Below are 21,616 nucleotides of genomic sequence, written 5' to 3'. Positions count from 1 at the left end.
GTTCACATGACAGTTGGTGAATGCACTTTTTTTAATGAAAGTATTGCATGTATGTAGTCTTACTGCTAGCATATGTTTCATGAAAACAGATGAAAAGAAATATTGACCAGTTCAACAGAATACCTTGATAACACAAGCAACATGTAAAGAAAGCTTTATCTTTGCGAAAAGGTAGGCTATGTGGGGCTCCATTAAAGAGGTTCCATTTATTATCAGATTTTAGAAGGCTGTATATGGAGGTGGCTGGATATTGAAAAGGGTTCCACTCGTAAAGTACTGTAGAAAAGGCTACCAATAATTAGATGTTTTAAAAAAAAAATCTGCATTAACCACATCGACGCTTATGACGAGCTCAGCTCGTCATGAGGTACACCTCTCGTACGCTCATGACGAGCTGAGCTCGTCATGAACCGCGGGATTTTTAAATCTTCAGCGCACAGCGGGAAAATGCGCCGCACCGATTTCGGTTAAGTGGGTCATACAATGGGGCAACAGCATTGAGTTAGGAGTTTCTAATTGGGATACATATTTTAGGATTTATTATCTAGTCATTATATCCCACTCGAATGTTACAGGCGCTCTCCATATACAACATATTCTATGTGGAACAAACAGCACTTTATGGTGGGCGACCTTTTTCCCAGCGAGCCTTGATTGGCATGGAAACAGACAACATACAGTCTTCAATGGAGTTTCTACTGTCAGCACTTTGTGTGACGTTTCACCAGAATCCTCTGGTTCATTTACTGTTGATGTATCTTATGCCCAACAAGAGACACACTGAATAACTTTTTTTTAACTTAATTTAATGTATTGAGAATTGCCTTGATAGTTTTCATAACAGCTTACCGTGGAGAGTATTTCCTTGCTACAACTTAGTTTTCAACAGCCTTGTGTTTTCAAAATACTTATTAACAAATACAGACATTTATACATACCTGGATCGAGCTTTGGGTCAGCTCTTTTAATCAACTGGTCTGGAGGGAGCTTTTGGAGAGCCCTTTTATCCATTGGTCTTAGAGGGAGCTTTTGGTGAGCCCTTTCCATCCATTGGCCTAGTGGGAGATTTCGGTTAGCTCTTTTCATCCATTGGTCTTGATGGAGCTTTTGGTGAGCCCTTTTCCTCCATTGGTCTGGAGGGTGCTTTTGGTTAGCTTTTTGCATACATTGGTCTAGAGGGAGCCTTCGGTCAGCCCTTTTCATGCACTGGTCTAGAGGGAGCTTTCAATCAGCCTTTTTTCGATTGTTCTAGAGGGAGGCTTCGGATAACCCTTTTCATCTATTGGTCTCGACGGAGCTTTCAGGCATCCCTTTTCATCCATTGGTGTAGAGGGAGCTTTTGGTCAGCCCTTTTCGTCCATTGGTTAGCTCTTTTCATCCACTCGTCTGGAGGGAGCTTTCAGTCAACCCTTTTCATCCATTGGTCTAGAGGCAGCTTTTGGTGAGCCTTTTCCATCCATTGGTCTAGAGGGAGATTTCGGTTAGCTCTTTTCATCCATTGGTCTTGATGGAGCTTTTGGTGAGCCTTTTCCATCCATTGGTCTAGAGGGTGCTTTTGGTTAGCTTTTTGCATCCATTGGTCTAGAGGGAGCCTTCATTCAACCCTTTTCATCCATTGGTCTAGACGGAGCTTTCAGGCAGCCCTATTAATCCATTGATCTAGAAGGAGCTTTCGGTCAGCACTTTTCATCGATGTGTCAGAATGCGCTTTCGGTCAGCCCTTTTCATGCACTGGTCTAGAGGGAGCTTTCAATCAGCTTTTTTTCGATTGGTCTAGAGGGAGGCTTCGGTTAACCCTTTTCATCTATTGGTCTCGACAGAGCTTTCAGGCATCCCTTTTCATCCATTGGTGTAGAGGGAGCTTTCGATCAGCCCTTTTCAGCCATTGGTATGCTCACCACACATTTTTCTCCCACCCACCACAGAGGCAGTGGCGTCACTAGGGAAGTGCGGGGTGTGTGGACCGCACCGGGTGTCACCCCATCATGGGGTGACACCAATCTGGTTGGTTATGCTGGCTGTCTCGGGCCAGGCGCTGACTTGGTGTGGGGGCACCATGTTCAATGCTTTAAAAGCACCGGATGCCGCATACTTTGTCCCTGCAATAAAAATGACAACTCCAGTGATTAATGTTCTTCCTGGAGAGAGTCCGGAGCCTTTTCTACTGAAAGTATTGACAGATCGTAGGGCAGAGGTTTAATATGCCTGCCTGCTGCAAAGTGCGTATCCCATTAACATCACAAAGTGCATATAATAAAAAAATAGGTCAATGGGTTACCAGTTTGGTCTGAGATCCTTTTCTTAATTTTAGTTTATAAGTTAAAATCTTAATATAGAGCAGTGAGCTATTAACTGCCATCACAAGCTGCATGCAAACGGCAAGGAAAATATTAAAGCAATATCATTTTTGCCCAGACTTTCGTTGTCCTAATATTGCAAAAGGGTGTCATTTGGGTAAAAATCACTACTTTTTATTAATGAAAACCCTTAACAATGGTGTTAAATTTTTAATTCTGAATTCGTGCTTTTCCAGTCCAAGGACTCTCAAACTATACTGCCTACCAGTATAGATGACATGTGACTCCTACCCCTTGTATGTCTCTGTCTTATGTAACATTTCCTATATACTGATTTTCACAGCGATGATTGTCCCTGTGCAATGCACGTGTATTGTAAAAAATGTTGACATCTTAAACTGGCATGAGTGGTGCGTGCTATAAAACTAAATGAATCTAAGAGATAGTGGTTATGGAGACTTGAGGGGCACTATCAAATGGTGGTAGTGAGGGAATCTGTGGTAAAGGTGGTCATTGGGGGGCGCCAACAAACATTGTCGCACAGGGCACCACAAGTGCTAAAGCCGGCCCTGGTTTGAAATGTGGCAGTGCAGGCACACAATCAGATTCAGATCGCGGCAATCGCATTACTCCCAGACAGGGATGTATGTCATTACAACGCGGGCTTTACACCGCGCTACCATTACGACGTGGCTTTCACAATGCAAGTCGTTACAACAACTTGCTCTGGAGGTGCTGGATTTAGGAATACTATGATTTACTATTCCAACTCCAGCCCACGTAACAGTAGGGAAGGTGTTGGAATAGTAAATCATGCTATTCCTTAGTATATAGCGACATCCAGCGCAAGTCGTTGTAACGACTTGCGTTGTGAAAGCTGCGTCGTAATGGTAATGCGGTGTAAAGCCCGCGTTGTAATGGCTGTTTCCCCCCAGACAGTCCCCAAGGCCGGCCCAAGAAGATACAGACAGTCACACACACAGTGCTATTAAAAAGGAGAGCTTCAGCTTTAAAGAGACGTGTCAAGGAGCGATCTCTAATCATAATTTATTTCAGAGCTGGTGTTTGCTACATTATTTACGTGTGACTGCACGAAATGTTCCAAAAAAACAAGCTCTCTTGCTTTGGCTCTTTCTTAGAAGGTTTCCCACTGATCTGTTAAACGTGGTACTGGTACAAGAAAAAAGGGAAGTCTAAAAACAATGATTTTCCATTTTAATTTCCATTGGAAAACTGTTCTCGGATACTGAAAAAAACAACTTGGCAGAAGTTAGGATTTTACTCAGAAGGAATGCTATTACTTATGGTAAATCTGTTTAGCAGGTTTAAGAAATATTTGTTGAAATAAGTCCTTGGTGTGCTTATGAAGGGGTAAATTTTTCAGAAAAGGTAGTGATATCTGGACCGTTATGCACTAAAAATAAAAAATTACTTGCTGAGGGAGCATTTTTTCCAGTCAGTCAATGGGGTAGTGCAAAACCTGGTATGGTACTGCCGTAATTGACGTTCTGATTTGCCAGTCGTAACTTTTCTTGAAAATGCTGTGGTGGTCATGTCAGTGCTCTGGGAATTTGCCATCTGTGTCCACTGGCGGACTCGGAGCGGAGGAGGTCCATGCGGTAAGTCGTGAGGGAGTGACACCATGAGTTACCCGCACCAGGTGACACCAACCCTAGTGACGCCACTGCACAGAGGTTACAGCATGAGGCACTGGATCAGCCCTAGGTTTGCCACCTTTTCCAAGAGAAACATAAGCCATTGGTTCTTGCTTTAAGAGTGATCAATAGCCTAGATGTGATGCTAAATAGCAGTGCAAACAAAATCGTCTGATTTCATTTGTAACGTGACTTTCCTGCCTTTGTTTGCTTTAACTATGACTCACAGATCATTAACGCAGCTCTAGAACACATTTAAAAGTGTTTTCTAGGGGAGGAGCCAAGCTCGCGTCCGAGATGGCCGCGTTTTAGCTCGGCTCCGTTCGCTTTCCTGTTTGGAACGTCTATCCTGTCTTTTATCCTGCCCCGGGAAGTATTCTTTGATAGACTATGGAACTACGATATTTCACAGGCACTTACCGTTTGATCCGTTTGTTCCTGGGTGCCGCGGATCCTGAGCTTCACCCTTGTCTGCTTCGGGACCTCCGGAGCGAGCGGGCCTGACACTCCTTGGCGGCACCCGGGCGGGACGGAGCGCTGTGGCCGTCCCTTGGTGGCGATGTGGGTTCGGTCGGAGAGGCCGATGTGCAATTAGACCGGTTACGGCTATCCGGGCCTGATCCGGCGGTCCTGCGGCCTGGTGTTGGGGCGCTGCCTTCCATGGACGGGGTTGACCGTGTATGTGGCTCGTCTCCCCTTTGTTCTCCGGTCCGGCCATTTTGAGTCCCTCCGCCCGGACTCGGAGAACGGAGCCGGTAGCGTGTGGGGAGCCGGCGACCCACCTTCTTCTGGTGGCCCCCCTTCCTGCTCTGGTGGTGCCTCTGCTGGTGGTCGGCTGTATCCTGTTTGCCCCGCTGGTGTCCGGACGGGGGTCGGAGTTTGCCGCGGCCCCGCCGGGCTTCTAAGATGGCGGCCGACCCCATGTCTCTCGGCCTGGCCGGGCCTGGCGCCGCTGGTCCGCCGCATGGCTCGTTTGCTGAATACCGTAAAGGTGAGCCTACGCTTGGCGACATCCTCGCCGCCTTGCGCTCCTGGAGTGCTCCCATGGCCGCACCTATCATTGACCTGGAGGAGGATCATTTTGCCGGGCCAGCTGGGCCCCCCCCGGTGTGGGCGGCTTCATCTCTGTTGTGTGCTGCTGGAACTTTCCTGGAGGCAGTGGGCCCGGCGGCTGCCGGTGGTGTGGGTGTACGGATGCCAGCTGCCCTCCTTCATCCTGTGCTCCCCCCTGTGCGGGGGGTCCGCCGGCCGGGTCCCGTCCGGACCGGCCTTGTTGGATCTCCCTTTCCTTTTTTGCCTCGAATGGCCGAACGAAAATCCTGTGATTGCTCCGCCGGATCGGCTTCCCTCGTATTGCCGTCAGAACTGTGCCTGCATTGCCTGAGGTGGTTGCCGTCCTTTCCTGCTCATCCGGGTCGCAATCGATATGACTTGTGTGGATTGCCGATTGGACTCCCTGTTATTCACCTCCTGTTCCACATGATCTGGTTCCTTGTGCGTTGGACGACTACAGCTTGGGATAAACAAGGACAGGGTTGAGATGAACTTGCCTCGGTGGACTGTTATCTTGCGGTATGGTCGGATGATCCGTTTGTAACTGTATGACTATGTTCGATACTGCTTCATGTTCCTGGAGTTTATCCTTGTGCTTATTATCTTCCCGTGGGCTCTGAGTATTTTCGGAAGGGAGGGTGGGAGCTGATGGGATTTTGATTATATGGCTCCTCTCCCGTTGTTACTTCCCTGTTTTCCCTTCTTCTTTTTGTCTTTTGTTTCTTCCTTACTTTTATCTCTTCTATATTTCGGGTTCTGATTAGGGCGACAGGCACGCTGCCGGGGGGTAGGCCATAGCCTTCTGCAGGGGTGCAGGGTGGGATGTGCGGGGTGGGGGGGGGGTCTGTCATATTGTGTTTTCCCCTCATTTTTTTTTTTGGGTTCTATGGCTCTTATGTATCCCCTTTTTTCGAGACGCGGTGTCGGCATGTGGCCCCCTGGGGTGTTTTTGCTAGCATGAGCCTTCTGGTATTCCTGCCGTCACGGTTTACTACGCATTCATTCCTCCTGTTACCGCTGGTTCCATGTGCTGGTCTATTCTTGAGTGCTTCGTTAGCCATGGGGCGCGTGCAATGATGCTGCGTTCTTACTTCTCCCCCCCCTTTTTTTCCTATATCCTTTCCCCCCCCTTTTTTTTTTTTTCCCCTCTCCCCTCTTTTTCTTTCCTCCCCTGGGTTGTTGTGGCAGAGGGCTTTTTGTTTTGCAAGCCTAATTTTAGTCGTGTGTATTATTGTGTGTTTTCGTAGTGGTGGGAAGGCGCGGGGCAGCGGTTGCAATTGCCTATTACTGTGGGACTCACGTTCTGCCTGTGCCAAAATGTACCTGTTCTTTTTTACTTTTCCTGTGTTCGATATTTCTGCTTGTTCGCGGCCCACCACGGCCCTCTGGACTTTACGGATTGCCCTTATTCTGAGATACCCTTTCTTCTATTATAAAATCAACCTTCTCTCATCCTGTACGTGGTGGTTGCTCGGTGGCTCTTTACCTTTGCTTTTCGTAAGGATTGCTGTGAGGTCCTGGGGGAGCTTCTGTACTACCTGATATGTTTCTATTATTGTGGTGGCCGGCCCGATGGGTTGTAGGCCCGTATCTGTGAGCGCTTTCTGTACAATAAAGGTTTTAAAAAAAAAAAAAGTGTTTTCTATTTATATTTGTGGTTTGAAGCATATACAGATAACTGCTAAAAAGTACCAGCTTTAGGTGATTTTGCTAATATTTGTCCCACAGGAACATCCAAATAACAGTGCCGCCTGTAGAAAACTGGTCAGGTGGCAACTCAGTCCAGCTCACTTCAGCCTTTCGCTGTCTTGCATTGTAAATTACATAATTTTGCCTAATCACATGTGCACACACATTAAAAGGAGTGGACTTCACTGCCATGTCTGGTGTGTTTGGACTGGTGAGATACTCCTTTATTTTAGTCCATTTTTCAAACTCCAGCTTGGTAGGATTCTAAAGTGCAAGCAAAAAAATGCACACAAAGGCTTGCAAAGTCCAAGTCAAAATTAGCTTTATTCAGTGCAACAAATACCAACATAAAAGCATAGTAGACAAAGAAAACCTTCCTACATTACATCATAATTAAAATTTATAAAAAATAAAAAAATTTAATTCATCAACTATGAAAATGTTAGAATAGGACAAAATACTAGAACATATAATATTACTTAAAGTACAAAGCGTCATTATCAAATAGGCATAGAAAATTGGAGACAAGTTAATAATACACTTCAGGCTATTCCAAAAGCAGTACATACAGACTTAGGATGTAATGTGCTAATTCATAAAAGTGCATAATGGTACATAAAGTGCAAAGTGCCACAACTTAACAGGGTAAATGATTAGAAACAGAACTACGGAGAGTCATCTAAATTTTCATTTGTCAATACATCCAAATGTGAGTAGTCTTTTCTTTTCCTGATTGTAAGTTGTACTAATCGAATAACAGCGTTTATGATTTTCACATTTTCCAGACTACATACAAAGTTAAAAGCATATTTATAATTAAAAAGCATGTTTGATAGAAAAAGGGGTTTTAAAACTAATTTCCGGATATCCTTATAAAAACTACAAAACAGAATAAAATGCAACGTGGATGTATAGATTTTCCATCACATGGACAATTTGGTAATTTATTACACCACTTTTCCGTTCAAGGAAAAGCTACTAAATAATGTAGTGTACCCATCCTTAACGTAGTTAAATAAAATCTGTGTATATTTCTCACCAATATTAGATATAGCTGTGTGCCCCTCATAAGCGATCATTTGCAGTAAGAAACAACACTATATTTTTGGCTGGCAATCCTTTCTCTTTCGTTTTCAATGGCATTTAGATATCTCAACTTCAAGTCACTTTTACTGAACGCCTCTATAAATGTAGGGTTCCTCCTATCAATATCAACTTTACCGAATGTAAAGAGATTAAAAATGTACTCCAGCCATGGTTTTTCCCTACTAAAGTCAAGGGCTAGGCAATTCATAATTAATTCTTTTGTAAATTTGGATTCGTCTTTAGCCCAGACCCCTTGCCAGAAAGTAAGGCCAGCCATGTTTATTGTGTCGCTTAAATACGATACTGAACTATATAATTTGCTGTGGCTCTCGGGACTGGCAGCAATCTTTTTAAGAATTTATTTTCTTTGATATGTAGGGAGGCAGTGTTAGCTCTCCCCCAAATTGCAGGCCCATAACAGACCCCTGAGATACATTTACTCCGGTACAGAGCTAGGATTTCTCGGATCAGTTTATTCCCTATTTTCGCAGAAAATCTAAAAATACTCTCTGTAGTTCTTAAAAATTTCATATTGCATGATTCAATATGGAATTCCATATACCACTCCTATTAAAAAGCATCACCAGGTATGAAAAAGATAAAACTCTAGTAATAACGACCCCGCCCACATGGTGTTGTTTATTCTTAAGCCTATTGCTCCCGCATGTCATGACAAATGTTTTCTTTAGATTTAAGGCTTGCATTCTTCCAGTTCACCTGAATATAATGTTGTGATTGCTTTCACTTTTTTTCAAGACCCTCCGGCAGTGACACAATCAATGTCTCAAAATGCTTAGCATGGTTTTGGGTTAGTGCCCTAGGCACTCGTACTGACATATAAAGGACACACAGACACCTAGTTGGTATATCTGGAACAGTCCCATGACACGTGTACCTGGTCCCTTTTATTAGCAGGGTCACCTGACCAGTGACACCTGTGATGGATGGATGTGGGGTGAGTGTGGAAGCCAGCCCTCAAGGGGTGGCTGGTGGAAACACATAGGGCCTAATTACAAGGACCACCAGACTCGTGGTGGCGTGATGGTGGCTGTCTTGCGACTAACACATTACGACCTTAGTGGTCGGCCAGCCTGGGACCGCCAACTCTGCCAGGGAACCGCAGTTGCGCAGTGGTCAAGAGGCATCTATATGCTTGGCGAGCCCGGTGTGTTCCCGCAAATCATATTATGACGTACATCTCCACCACTGATTACATGGAGGTCTTTCCTCCATGAAAACCGAGGCAGAGATGGAAGAAAGGGGGCCAAGCAGGGCCCTCTTGTGCCTCAATCCTTGTGGATGCACACAGGGGCACAACATGTGCCCCGCTGTGTGCATGCATAGAAATTCCAGCACAGCATGGACTTTTCAGTCCATGCCGGGCTCTTAACTTTTTTTATAAGTTCCTATTGTGGTGCCTCTTTTATAGGCACCGCTCCAGCAACGCCAAAGGAATCAGCCGCCAATGACAAAGTCATTATTTGGCGGGTGGTTCTCACACAGGTTTGACATTGTGGTGGCGGGGCGGTTCCGCCCCCGCACCGTCAAACTTGTAATCGGGTTTATAGTGCAGAAACACTAGACCTTAATCAGCTGCTCACTATGTCATGCACAATCATTGAGAGAACGTTTGATTCAAGGACTGAAATGGAGTTGCAAATGTGATTTCTTTTTTTCCAAAAATACATGACTATGGGCCAGATGTAGGTCTCCAATTACCGGTCGGTAACGGCCGATTTCGGCCGTTACCTACCGGTAATTGGTTGTCGAGAAGTAGGGGCCAATATTTTACTGATTCGGTAAATTTACCGAAATCTGTAAAATACCGAATTGGTAATTTTACTGATCTGGTAAAACCCAGATGTAGGTAGCACTGTTTACAGTGCTACAGGCCTTCAGTATTCGGTATTTTACCACCCATTCCAATTGGGTGGTAAAATACCGAATTCAGGTGTGCATGCACATCTGTGCATGCACACCTGTGCCATGTGGCACACCGACATGCCCTAAGGGCATGTCGGTGTGTCACATGGCACACATGCCTGTATTTGGGGTGCTAGAGGGTGTCAAAGTGACACCCCCTGCACCCTTGCTGAAATCGGTATTTACCGAATCTGTAAATACCGATTCGGTAATGCGCATTGATTCCTATGGGCTTCAATGCCCATAGGAATTAATGGGCATTACCGAATCGGTATTTACAGAATCGGTAAATACCGAATCTTAACGATTCGGTATTTACCGAATCTGAAATACCTACATCTCCCCCCTCTATTTTACCACTTCTTAAATACCGAATCGGTATGATTCGGTATTTAAGTAGTGGTAAAATAAAATTACCTACATCTGGCCCTATGTCCTTTATTATATGTGTAGTGCTCTGTTTCGATCCCCGCGCAAACACGTGTTAAGGGCCATAAAAAAATACAAACATGTGGAATTCAGTGTGTTAAATACAAACATCACATGGTATGCCCCATTTGCAACTTAAAAAGTCAGAATAGGACGTATTTACCATGCGCTGTAAATGCCGCTCTCCGGAATAATGGTATATAGCACGTGTGGTATATACCTCACTAATTCCACCTAACTTGTAATGAGGGTCTAAGTCACACTTGCATATAGTATGTCGCATACCCACATAAAATGCATTGTTGATCAGAACTTTAATTTCTGTAGTAATTTATACATGAGTGAGTTACTCACACAAACGTGCAATTTACACTTCTGTCTCCTTTAGGGAACAAGATACACTTTATTTTTGTGCAAGTACTTCTGTAGATAGTTTTAAATTCTTTTGGCAGCACATTTTCTCTTTGCTAATGTCCCTTAGTTTAAATGCTGCCTTTATTCTGCATAATATGGAATCCCTATTTAACTGTGACACATTAAGCTAAAAGAGGATCCAGCGTGGCCTTTTGATGGAAAATACATACCTTTTGTGCCTTGTCTATATTTAGGCTTGTAAAAAGCCTCTCAAACACTGGAACCCGTTGAAAAGCTGTTCACATCACCCACGGAATAAACCTCAGATGACTCAGGACATCTGTTTGCCCCATGTGCAAACCTTTCTTTAGAAACAACCTTTTTCGCTCTCAATTGTGGACAAACATTTCCCTGTAGATTCGCGTACAATTAAATAGAAATTAATGTGCTTGAGAAAGAACTTCAACATCTGTCTAATGTAGCATGCAAATCCATAATAGTTTAATGATATAGGCAACTAGTGCAACAAAGTCTTATTGTGCAACTGGGCAGCCATTTATGAATGGTTACCAAAAGGGTCACATTTTAGCAGACAGATAATGACATCTGTACTTCGAAAAATCGATGTATGTTTATTTAAGCGAGAATTGTGCATTTCCCATATTCCACACATATGGAGAAACGTCCCCCTCAAATGTTCAGAAACTGTAAATGATATTTATTCATTTTGGTGGAGATTAGCAGGTATGTTCTGTGTGAAGAGTTTTCATGTTGTGTTGTTTTGCTATAAATATTACTTACACATTATAGGTGTGGTTCACAATTAAACTTGCTCTAGAAAAAAAGTACTTGGTGCAGATTCACAAAGGACTGTTAGAGTACTTAAAGCAGTAGTGTAGGAAACAGTAATACAGGAGTACTCTTCTACGTACTCTTACCTACCTTTTTAAATTGTCCACACATCTGAAATGGGAATATTCATATACAATTGGTAAAAATAGAAAGGACTGTGCTCTCTTTAAACCTTTAAATAGTAGGAAGCTGCACGCTTCGTGACCGATTCACAAAGGCGTGCTCGAGGACTTAAAAGAAAATCTCTGTAGTACTAATTTTAATACCCACATATTTTAATTTTCTGAGTATTTTTATAGCACACACTTGAGCCGAATCGGGTATCAGAGTGCTTTACATAGCACCAGTTGCATTACATGGTCACACATTCATTTTTGTTAGGCATTGGGAGATTACGTGATTTGCCCAGAATCACAGGATGTTCAGCGTTATCGCCAAAACTCGAACCCCGTTCCCCAGATTCGAGTTCGACCGTCCTAGCCATTAGACCAACTCCTCTCCCCTTTGGGAATTAGCCTTCAACTTTTCAATATAGACGTGCAATTTAAGCATGAATAAAATGCATCCATTTCACAAAATATGGTCATTATATTACGCATTTTATTCCCGAAGTATATTTCGAACAAGTATGAATTGCCCAAAAAATATGCACATGTACAAAATTGGTGAGTGTGCCCAAATAAGATAGTATACACACCGACACATCCTACCCTCATGAGATATTTACACTTCTGGGGAAGCTAGGAGGTGGTGTAGCCATCCATTTAATTGAATCTCTAATTCACATTGGAAAGGGGCTCCACTCATAAAGTGTTACTGTAGAAAAGGCAGGGGCGTAGCTAGAGCTTGTGGCGCCCGGGGCTATCCATCAGATTGCCGCAGGCGCGGTTCGTCCATTGGGGCGTGGGGGCGTAGCCCCCCCTGCCCGACGCCGCCCGCAGCTCCCTCATGACAATCATGTCAATGAATCAACATGACGTCAGACCGCCGGGCGGGCGTCATGTTGATTGATTGACATGATGGTACAGGCGGCAACACAAGTACGCATGCGTGGGGATGGAGGGTGAATTTTTACCCGTGCCCACGCATGCGCACTTGTGTTTTTGCGGCGTTGCGCATGCCCATCAGGAGCCCTAATGGGCGTGCTGCGGGCGAGAAGGTACCTGTGCCCCTGGCGCCAGGATTGGCCAGGGGCGCTGTAAGCCTGTGACGTGTGGGGAGCAGAGCCCAGAGGTGGCGCGGACCGGGACCGCCAGCAAGGTAAGAGTGTGTGTTTTTCTTTTATTTTAAAGTGTTTGGTGCGAGCGTGCGTGTATGCATGAATGTTTGGTGGAGAGTGTTGTGAATGGATGTGTTTGTGTGTATGCGTGTGTGAATACATTTCTTTGAGTGTTGTGTATGTGGGGGGAGGAGGGGATGGGGGGGGTCGCCGCCGGCCTGAGTGGCCTGGGGCCTGCACTTGCAAATGAGTTTGCGCCTCACCACTGTAAAATGTCACCAGCCGCCCCTGGATTGCCGCCCCTTGGGGGGGGGTGGGGGGGTGTCTGGGGAAAAAGGATGGTGAGCACTTGAAAGATGTCCGAGTCTCTGAGAGACACGTAGTACTGCTGCTAATAGCTGGTAGTGCATACATACACTGATTTGTATGGATTTGTGTGGCTCATTTTTATGATCATAAGGCTCTCCTTTGTAGCTTTGTCACTAGGTCTGGGTTACATAAGAAGCATAGATGGGATATTGCTTTGCAACATAGGTTTCTCACCATCCGCTCTAAAGTATCAACATGTAAGTAATTCTGCTTTATTTGTCTTCAGTGTGTGAAATAAATCTGTGCACAGGCCAGTCGAAGTCTGAAAGGGTTTATTAAGATTAAGTTTAGGTCAACCAGGCGTCTTCCAGCAAACCATATGCGAGTGAACTCCATAAGCAAAGCATAGGCTCAAATGTATGGAATTTATTATGCAGGCCTCCAGTGAGGTCTGTGGGTCCGGGATCATGAGAAAGGAAGACGATTATCTTAAGTTGTAATAACGGTATAAACGTTTGCAGCCGAGCAAGCTAATCAACACTAACTCGCCTCGGGAGCCAAGATGTGAAAGAGGGCCTCAAGTGCGTCAAAGATGGGCACTTCCCGTAGGCAGCGTAGCATGAGCAAGAAAATAGAGCCACTGCAGTTACATGCTACACTATGGCAATAACTTGTATTATCAAATGGGAGCAGAAGGTAGTGAGTTGTAGGTGTATTTTGCCACAGTTCTGGTTCTAATTATTTAACTCATTCATGCCCTATTTCATCCCTCCAATGCCTTTGTCCTAGCATAAAAATAAAGCTCTCCATTCATTTGTGATCGTAGTGAGTGGTGAGCCTGCTCAAGACCTATTGATCCAAGGAATCTAAACCATGTACTTCAATTATTAGAAGAGCAGAAGGCTGATCAGAGCACTCCCGCAGTGCATACTAATGTGTTTTTGCTTGAATATTGTGGCATTAAACAGGGTCTTAAGTCACTATGGGCTAAAATGATCCTGAGAAGTGGAGTTTTCGCGCTCCTTTTAAGTTCACACCTTTAAAAAAAGACCATACTATTCCATGTCCACAGTGTGTGTAATCATCAATGCTGCGCGCCACGCTCGCTCCTCTCTCATACAACTTCACGGTGACGCACCTGGCACTGCAGCTCTAGGCTAGCCTCGTAAATAAATAAAAAACTAAAACTAAGCAGCCTGCTCAGTGCCTCTATATGTCATGGTGCCGTCGTCTCTCACCTCTTATGATGCATTATTTAGTCAAGGAAAGGACAGGTGCGTGCCTGGCTGCTGCAAGACAGACACTGGAAGCAAGAAGAATGGTCTCCCTCCGAGACTCCGACTCCTCGACACGACGAGGGGCGAGTGTAGGGGGCGGTGAGCGTGTAACGCATCACTGCTACGAGGGCTGGCCAAAAATGTCCTTCAGGGCTGTCATTGGTTGCGCTCACACGCTACCACTGATTGACGGCCCTGGAGGACTAGTGTGAGCGAGGGCGAGGCAGTAACGGTAACACCGGATAGTAACTACTGCAGGCAGCAGGCACAGCCGCACATTGCTAACGCGGGACTTTAAATTGCCAAAACTAAGTCCCGCGTTTGTGTGCACTGCATGCAGCGGTAGCCTGCAGTGCAGTTACTGTTACCGTCCGGCGAAGCTAGTGTGAAGCAGGTCAGGTCACCGTGACGTCACAGAGGCCCGCGGCCGCAACAGACCACTGCCTCCAGTCCAGTGCCGGCCCGCGCTGCCGCCTAAAAAAAGGTGCCACTTGGGGCGGACCGCCCCCCCCTAGCTACACCACTGAGAAAAGGGTACCAATATTTAGATGTTTTCAAAAGGGTCTGCATTAATAAGTGGGTCATAAAATGGGGCAAAACTATTGAGTAAGGAGTTTCTAATTGTGATACAGATTTAATTATTTTATATCCAGCCCTTATATCCTACTCGAATGCTACACACACTCTCCATATATGTTTGTACTTGGTTAGTGGTATTTGACTAGGTTATGGCGCCTCAAAGGAATGTACACCTTACTCGTTATTCGTATGATTGTCAGTATAAGATACGGTGCTACAAGGAAAAGAGAACCACTTTTACTCTTCTAGTTTGGCCGAAGCCACAAGACATATAAAACTCCTTAGCACACGTTAGTTAGAGTTTAGAAAGTTTACATGTGTTTCCACCATACATCAGTCATACAGTCAACAATAATTTCAGTTCCTTGTATTCAGGATAGTTGATGATGTAGTTTTATTTCTGGAGACGTCACAGCCGACACGTGTTTCGTCGTTGAGGGATTGTAACCCACGACTTTCTCAAGGCTGTTAGATAAAGACATGTGATGTTGTAACATACTGTTTGTGGTATTTGCATAAATTACATTACATATTGAGTACATGCTGTGTTTTTAATTTTAGTTGGAATAGGTGGCGGTTATGATTGTAAATCTTCTAAGTATGGAGATACTATTTTTATCATTACAAAATTGATCAATGTATCTCCTCCCTGCATACATTCAGTGCTTATGACAGTATTGGAAATCTATGGACCCATTAAGCAATGGAGAGGCCAGTGATTTTGTTTATCATCATGCATCTTGTGATTAAATGTGCAAGGTGGTTTGTTCTTTTTGCAGTTGAGATTCTTATTTTGTGTGAATGGTGATAGCATGCATATATGTGAATCATGCTTGAAATACCTATTCTCCGGTAGTGAGACAAAATATCGAAATTAAAATATCGATATACAATAATATCGATGTTTTAATTTCGATAGTAAAGAATATCGATGTCCAAAATATCGACAGACAGAATATCGTTTTTTTAAGGTATGTATGTTACTAATATCGAATTTTACTAATATCGAAATTTTGTTTAGTGTTATGTATTTTAATGTGTTGTTTATATGTTTGTTAAACATGTTTTGTAATGTATGTTAGAAAATTTGTAAATTTGTTTACATTTTGCGTTTTAGTATCAGAGCGGGTTGTGGGTTTATAGGGGAATAGGGTGGGAAGTAATTTAATAATAATTAATTAATATATGTTTGTAAATATGTTTAATTAATACCTAATTGGTAATTAAGTAATATTAATTAGTTAATTAATTAATATAATTTTGTACATATTTTTAATTAATAATTAATTGGTAATTAATTAATATTAATTAGTTAATTACATTAATTAGAGTATTTTTTTATATATAATTTTTTGTTATTGTTAATTAATTAATTGGGAAACAATAATATTAATTAGTAAATTGAATTATTTACAGCTAATGTGCTTATATATTTACTTTCTTGTTATTGTTAATTAATTGATAATTAAATAATATTAATTATGTAATTAAATTATTTAGAGTTCATGTGCTAATATATTTAATGTGTTGTTATTGTTAATTAATAATTAATTGGTAATTAAATAATATTAATTATGTAATTAAATTATTTATAGTTAATGTGCTAATATCTTTAATTTTTTGTTATTGTTAAATAATAATTAATTGGTAATTAATATTTATTAAGTGAATAAATGATATGATTGATTTCTGTGTAGTGGGTTGTGTGTTTATAGGGGGATAGGGTGTGATATAATTAAATGTAATTAATTAAAGAGATTGTAATTTTCTTTGGTATTTATTGTTAATTAATTAGTAATTAATATGTGTTATTTAGTTCATTTATAATTACATCAATTTAGTAATATTAATTGTTATTAATTGATTAATTGAAATTTATATTAATTGTCTTTTTTATATGTGTAGTGTGTTGTGTGTTAAAGTGGGAGTAGTGTGGGAATTAATTTTTACCTCCATGCTATCCAACGCTTTCCCTACTGTTGCACCCTCTGGAGTGTGAATAGTAAATTTTTACCCCTACGCTATCCACCGGGGAAACAACCTTTACAACGCAACTTTTACAACGCACTACCATTACAACAAAATTTTTACAACGCAAAAACCATTACAACGCATGTGTTTACAACGCATGTTTTTACAACGCAGGTACCTTTACAACGCATACCATTACAACGTAAGTATAGGTAAGTATATAATAATATTTTAAATTTTATATGTTTTAGTTTTTTAAGGGGTATTTTTAGGGTTCAGGGTCAGTTTTCAGTTTTTGGGTAAAAGGGTATTTTTAGTGGGGGCGTGGCTTGCGCGCCGCTGTGATATGGCGGGTCGCGCTTGAGCTCCGGGGAGAGTTGGTCCCGTCGAGCGCTTATCTCCGTCTCTTCTTGCCCTCCTGACCGGGAAAACCACACAACAAAAGCGGAACGTGTGCGGACCTCCATGACGCTGTTTTTCCGCGGTTTGTAATCTCGGAACTATGACTTTGGCTTCATTCCTCACAAGCGCCCGCATTCCTGAGGAGCGGCCGCCATTTTACCGCGTCTGATGTTCCGGGCGTCTGATGTTCTGGACAGCTGGCTTCTGAGGCGCCGCCGCGGATACAAGTTAGCAGTCTTCAGTGTCTGAATGAGGGTTTCTTCACACGCTGTCTATTATGGTAACATTTAGGCTTTTTCTTTTTTCTAATGTTACTCTATTGCTGCTTGGCTGGGTTTGAAGCTGCTCACAGTTTTTTTTATTATTTTATTTTTTTTCTTCATTGGCTCAGTGAGAGGTTTCTATTGCTTCCTTGAAGGGGTCTCACGCCTATCTCTGCTCATACCTGATCCGCTAGATTTGCGTAGCGTGTTTTGAGCGTGAACTGCCTCTTTTTTTGTTTTTTTCTCCACTGTACCTGAATATTTTGAGTGTCTTTGGTGCTATTCTCTACTCCAGGGGTCTTTTGATAGCCTTCTGCTACCACTCTGTCAATATGAATCGATCCATGAACACCAAAGACTCTAAGGACCAGGGCGCATCTTTGAAAAGACTTAAGTCAGTCTCTCCGTCTCCTGAATCTCCACAGGCGGACAATTCTTCCACATTGGACACCATTTTGGCGCGCCTCAATGAGGTTCACGATATTGCGCAGTCCACTAAAACTACCACTGACTTACTTCAAGTGGAAGTGTCTGCTATCAGGAATGAGTTTAAAGCCCTTTCTCTACGTGTATCAACGGCTGAAACACGGATCAGCTCTGCAGAGGATGGTATCCACAAGCAATCTAGGTCCCTCTCTCAAATGGAGCGCTCTATGGCGGCGCTGCGCAGAGACCTCACGGAGCAGGAGGACCGTAACAGGAGATCTAATCTGCGTATTTTTGGTATGCCGGAGGACTCAGAGAAAACATCCTCCTCCATGATTGAGTTCTTATCTAAGTGGATTCCGGATACGCTTCAATTATCTTTCCTCAGAGATTTTGAGATTGAAAGAGCACACCGTGTTCCAACGTTCCGTTCTAAAGCAGCTACCCAGCCAAGAGCAATTATTTTTAAGCCTTTACGGCATCAACACACTGAGCTGATTTTGTCTCATATGCGCAAGATTAAGCAACTCATTTGGGAGGGCCATCGCATATCTATTTCCCAAGACTTTGCTAGAGACACGGTCATACGACGGAAAGGTTTCTTGAATCTTCGAAAACGTCTCACTGACTTGGGTATCCCTTTTTCCTTTTCTGGTCCATCCAAGTTTCGCATTACATATAAAGGGCGTTCCAGAATCTTCGACGAACCGGCGGACTTGGCAACGTTCTTGGATAACCAGGAGGAAATAGAGATGGAAATTCAAAGATCAACTTCACAGGCTCATGGTGCCTCAGGGACCTGATTTGTTGTTTTCTCTACTTCTGGTTGTATCTTTTTTTCTGGATGGTTACCTCCTCTTTTTTCTCCAGCCATGTTTCCATGTTAATCTAATCCTCTGCTATTGTTCGTCCTATTTCTTTTCTCCTTTCCATACTATTCTGTAAGTGCTCCTTCTTTCTCGTATCCTGCCTTTCCGTCTTTTTCTTTTTCTCTTCTTTTTCTTTCGAAAAAACTTTTTTTAGATCCTTTACATTTTTTCTTCTTTTTCTTTTACCCGTCTTCTCTGCTCTCGTTAGTTTTTGTACCTCTTTTTCTGTTCCCTTTTTATTGCTCCTATCTATTTTTCTTACGGTGTGTCTCACTTATATTGTTGCTGTTACCATTTACAGACTACCTGCATTTTTATAGATATTGGTGGCAGATTTATTGTCTATCAATTAAGTATTGTTGCTTCTTTCACTAGCTTTTTGTATTACATTTGCATTATTCTATGGTTCATTGTAGTATGGTTGTGTAGATTTCTCCTTCTTCTTTCTGCTCTTCTGCATCTTCCCTCTCTGTCTCTTCCTCGTTTCTATATACTGCTTTCATGCACCTTTTTCTCTTTCTTATGTCATTCCACTATATAGTATAGTTACAATTAGGTGTTTTTGTATTATTCATATGCGGATTCAATACATGTCTGTTCTTGTATTCACAAAATGATATATGTTTTTTCAAAATGTTTCGTACATAATTACGCTTTGCTTACATTTTATATTATTGTTATTTACTTCACGAACTTGCTCTCGTTGTGGTATTGTTAATCTACTTTGAGTGGTTTTAGTCTTCTAATAGCAATTTAGTACTTCGTTATCAAATGTATTTATATGAGTATGGTTTTTCTATTGCTTTTTAGCTCACTGACAGTTGTCTTTTAATACTGGGCTATTCGTCTTTACCAACTTTTGCTCCTAGTACGGGTCCCCTACTCGCCTTTTCCACGTTCCCCCTTGCATGATATGGGTCTCTTTTAGAACTCCCCCTCTGCCTCGTTTCTTTCTCTTTTCTAGTCTTTCTTCTCCTCTTCTAGCTTTTCTTTTTTCCTGGTTCTCCCACATGGATGCTCCCGTACCGTCTAGTTTGCTTAGGGGTTGGTCTTCTATATTTTTGAGCTCCGCCCCTTCTTTGTTATCAATGTTGTCTTCGTTTGTATCCCCTTCCGTTATATGCCAGGTTTAAATGTATTATCCCTTAATGTTAAGGGTTTGAATCACCCGGTGAAACGATCTAAAATCTTAGATTATTGTAAATCTCTCTCGGCGGACTTGGTTCTATTTCAGGAATCTAAGATCGCTAGTAGAGAAGCGTTATTTTTAAAGAAAGAGTGGGTGTCGGATGTGTCTTGTTCGGATGCTCTTGGTAAACGCAATGGTGTGGTTACATTAGTTTCGAGGAATTCAGGTTTATCGATTCTCTCCTCTGAGCATGATTCTGAGGGTCGCTGGCTCTTATCTAAATTATCGGATGGACAACATGATTTGTTTGTTATGAATATCTATGCTCCGAATGTTGATAACCCTGCTTTTTGGAAATCCATCTCTAAAAAATTGCATGACACCCCACATGCTGGAAATCTTATTGTTGGTGGTGATTTTAACTTACCTATGGATCCTTTATTGGACAGGAATTCTGCATTTCAGTTTCGTCCACCTAAAGCACACAAACAGATGCTTAACATGTGTTCCATTGCTCAATTGCATGATATTTGGCGTCTCCATAATCCCACTGCTAGTGACTTTTCTTTCTTTTCCTCCCCTCATTCCTCATTCTCTCGTATTGATTATCTCCTAGTTCACTCTTCTCTTGTCTCAGCTTCTTCTTCCCCACTCATACATCCCATTGTTATCTCGGACCATGCTGCGGTCACTTTTACGCTTTCGTCCTTTGCTCCGAAACCACGCGGTCGTTCTTGGAGACTTAATACGGAAGTGTTACATGACTCTGCCCAAGTGGAAGATTTTTCAACGGATATAAACAATTTTTTCCGTGAGAATGAGGATTCTGTATCTTCTCCGATAGTTTTATGGGACTCTTTTAAATGTACTTTCCGGGGCCAAGTTATTGCATGCATGTCCAAACGCAATTTAGCGATTAAAAAATAACTTACTGATTTATCGTCTGAGATTAAAACTCTGGAGGCTTCCTTTAGACATACTAAAGACCCGACTATCCTACAACAAATTAAGCTTCTAAAATACAAATATAATACAATTGTCACTAAAAGAGCTCATATTGGTTTCCAAGCACAAAAGTCCAAAAAATTACTCTTAAAGAATCGGGCTGGTAAACTTTTGGCTGCTACATTAAAATTCCAAGATTCCTCCTATAAATCCTCTCAGATCTCTTCTATTACAGATCATACTGGCTCTAAAAAATTTCAAACTGAGGACATTCTTGAAGTTTTTCGTGATTTCTATAATAAATTGTATACCCCCTCTAACCAAGCTTCTTTTGACAACTGCCAAGATTTTCTAAAATCGATTCCGATTCAATCAGTATCAGAAGAAGATCGCTCCACTCTGAATGAACCTATCTCACCTGAGGAAATAGTTTCTGCTATCAAGGCCACCCGATCGGGGAAAGCACCTGGCCCAGATGGATACCCGATATTATTTTATAAAACCTTTCTCCCGTTGCTTGTGCCTAAGTTGCAGGCTGTCTTTGACGCGTTTGTTCGTAATGGTTCTGTTTCGGGTACGGCTGCTGAAGCCACCATAGTAGTGCTTCCAAAGGAGGGGAAGGATCATTCGGACCCTAAGAATTTCCGCCCTATTTCGCTTCTCAATATGGAAGCGAAGATCTTTGCTAAAATTCTGGCTAAACGTCTAGAATCTTTCATTCCCAACCTAGTCCATCCCTCCCAAACTGGTTTTGTTAAAGGTAGGCTGGCAAGAGACAATATTCGCACTTTTTGCCATATTATTGGGGCGGCTAAGCGATCCCAACTACCTGCCGCGGCCTTGGCCCTCGATGCGGAGAAGGCCTTCGATAAGGTCTCTTGGCCTTTTC

At 42.6% G+C, this 21,616-nt stretch overlaps 1 protein-coding gene across 1 annotated transcript in view; it reads left to right on the top strand.

The window, feature by feature from the left end:
* The window catches only part of CAPN6 (calpain 6), a 551,200-nt gene that overhangs the window by 89,380 nt on the left and 440,204 nt on the right, over positions 1-21,616 (top strand). The gene's annotated exons all lie outside the window — the stretch shown is intronic.

This window comes from Lissotriton helveticus, chromosome 4_1 (genome assembly GCF_964261635.1).
Source record: "Lissotriton helveticus chromosome 4_1, aLisHel1.1, whole genome shotgun sequence".
Lineage (NCBI taxonomy): Eukaryota > Metazoa > Chordata > Amphibia > Caudata > Salamandridae > Lissotriton > Lissotriton helveticus.
This window is presented reverse-complemented; position numbering and strand designations above follow the sequence as displayed.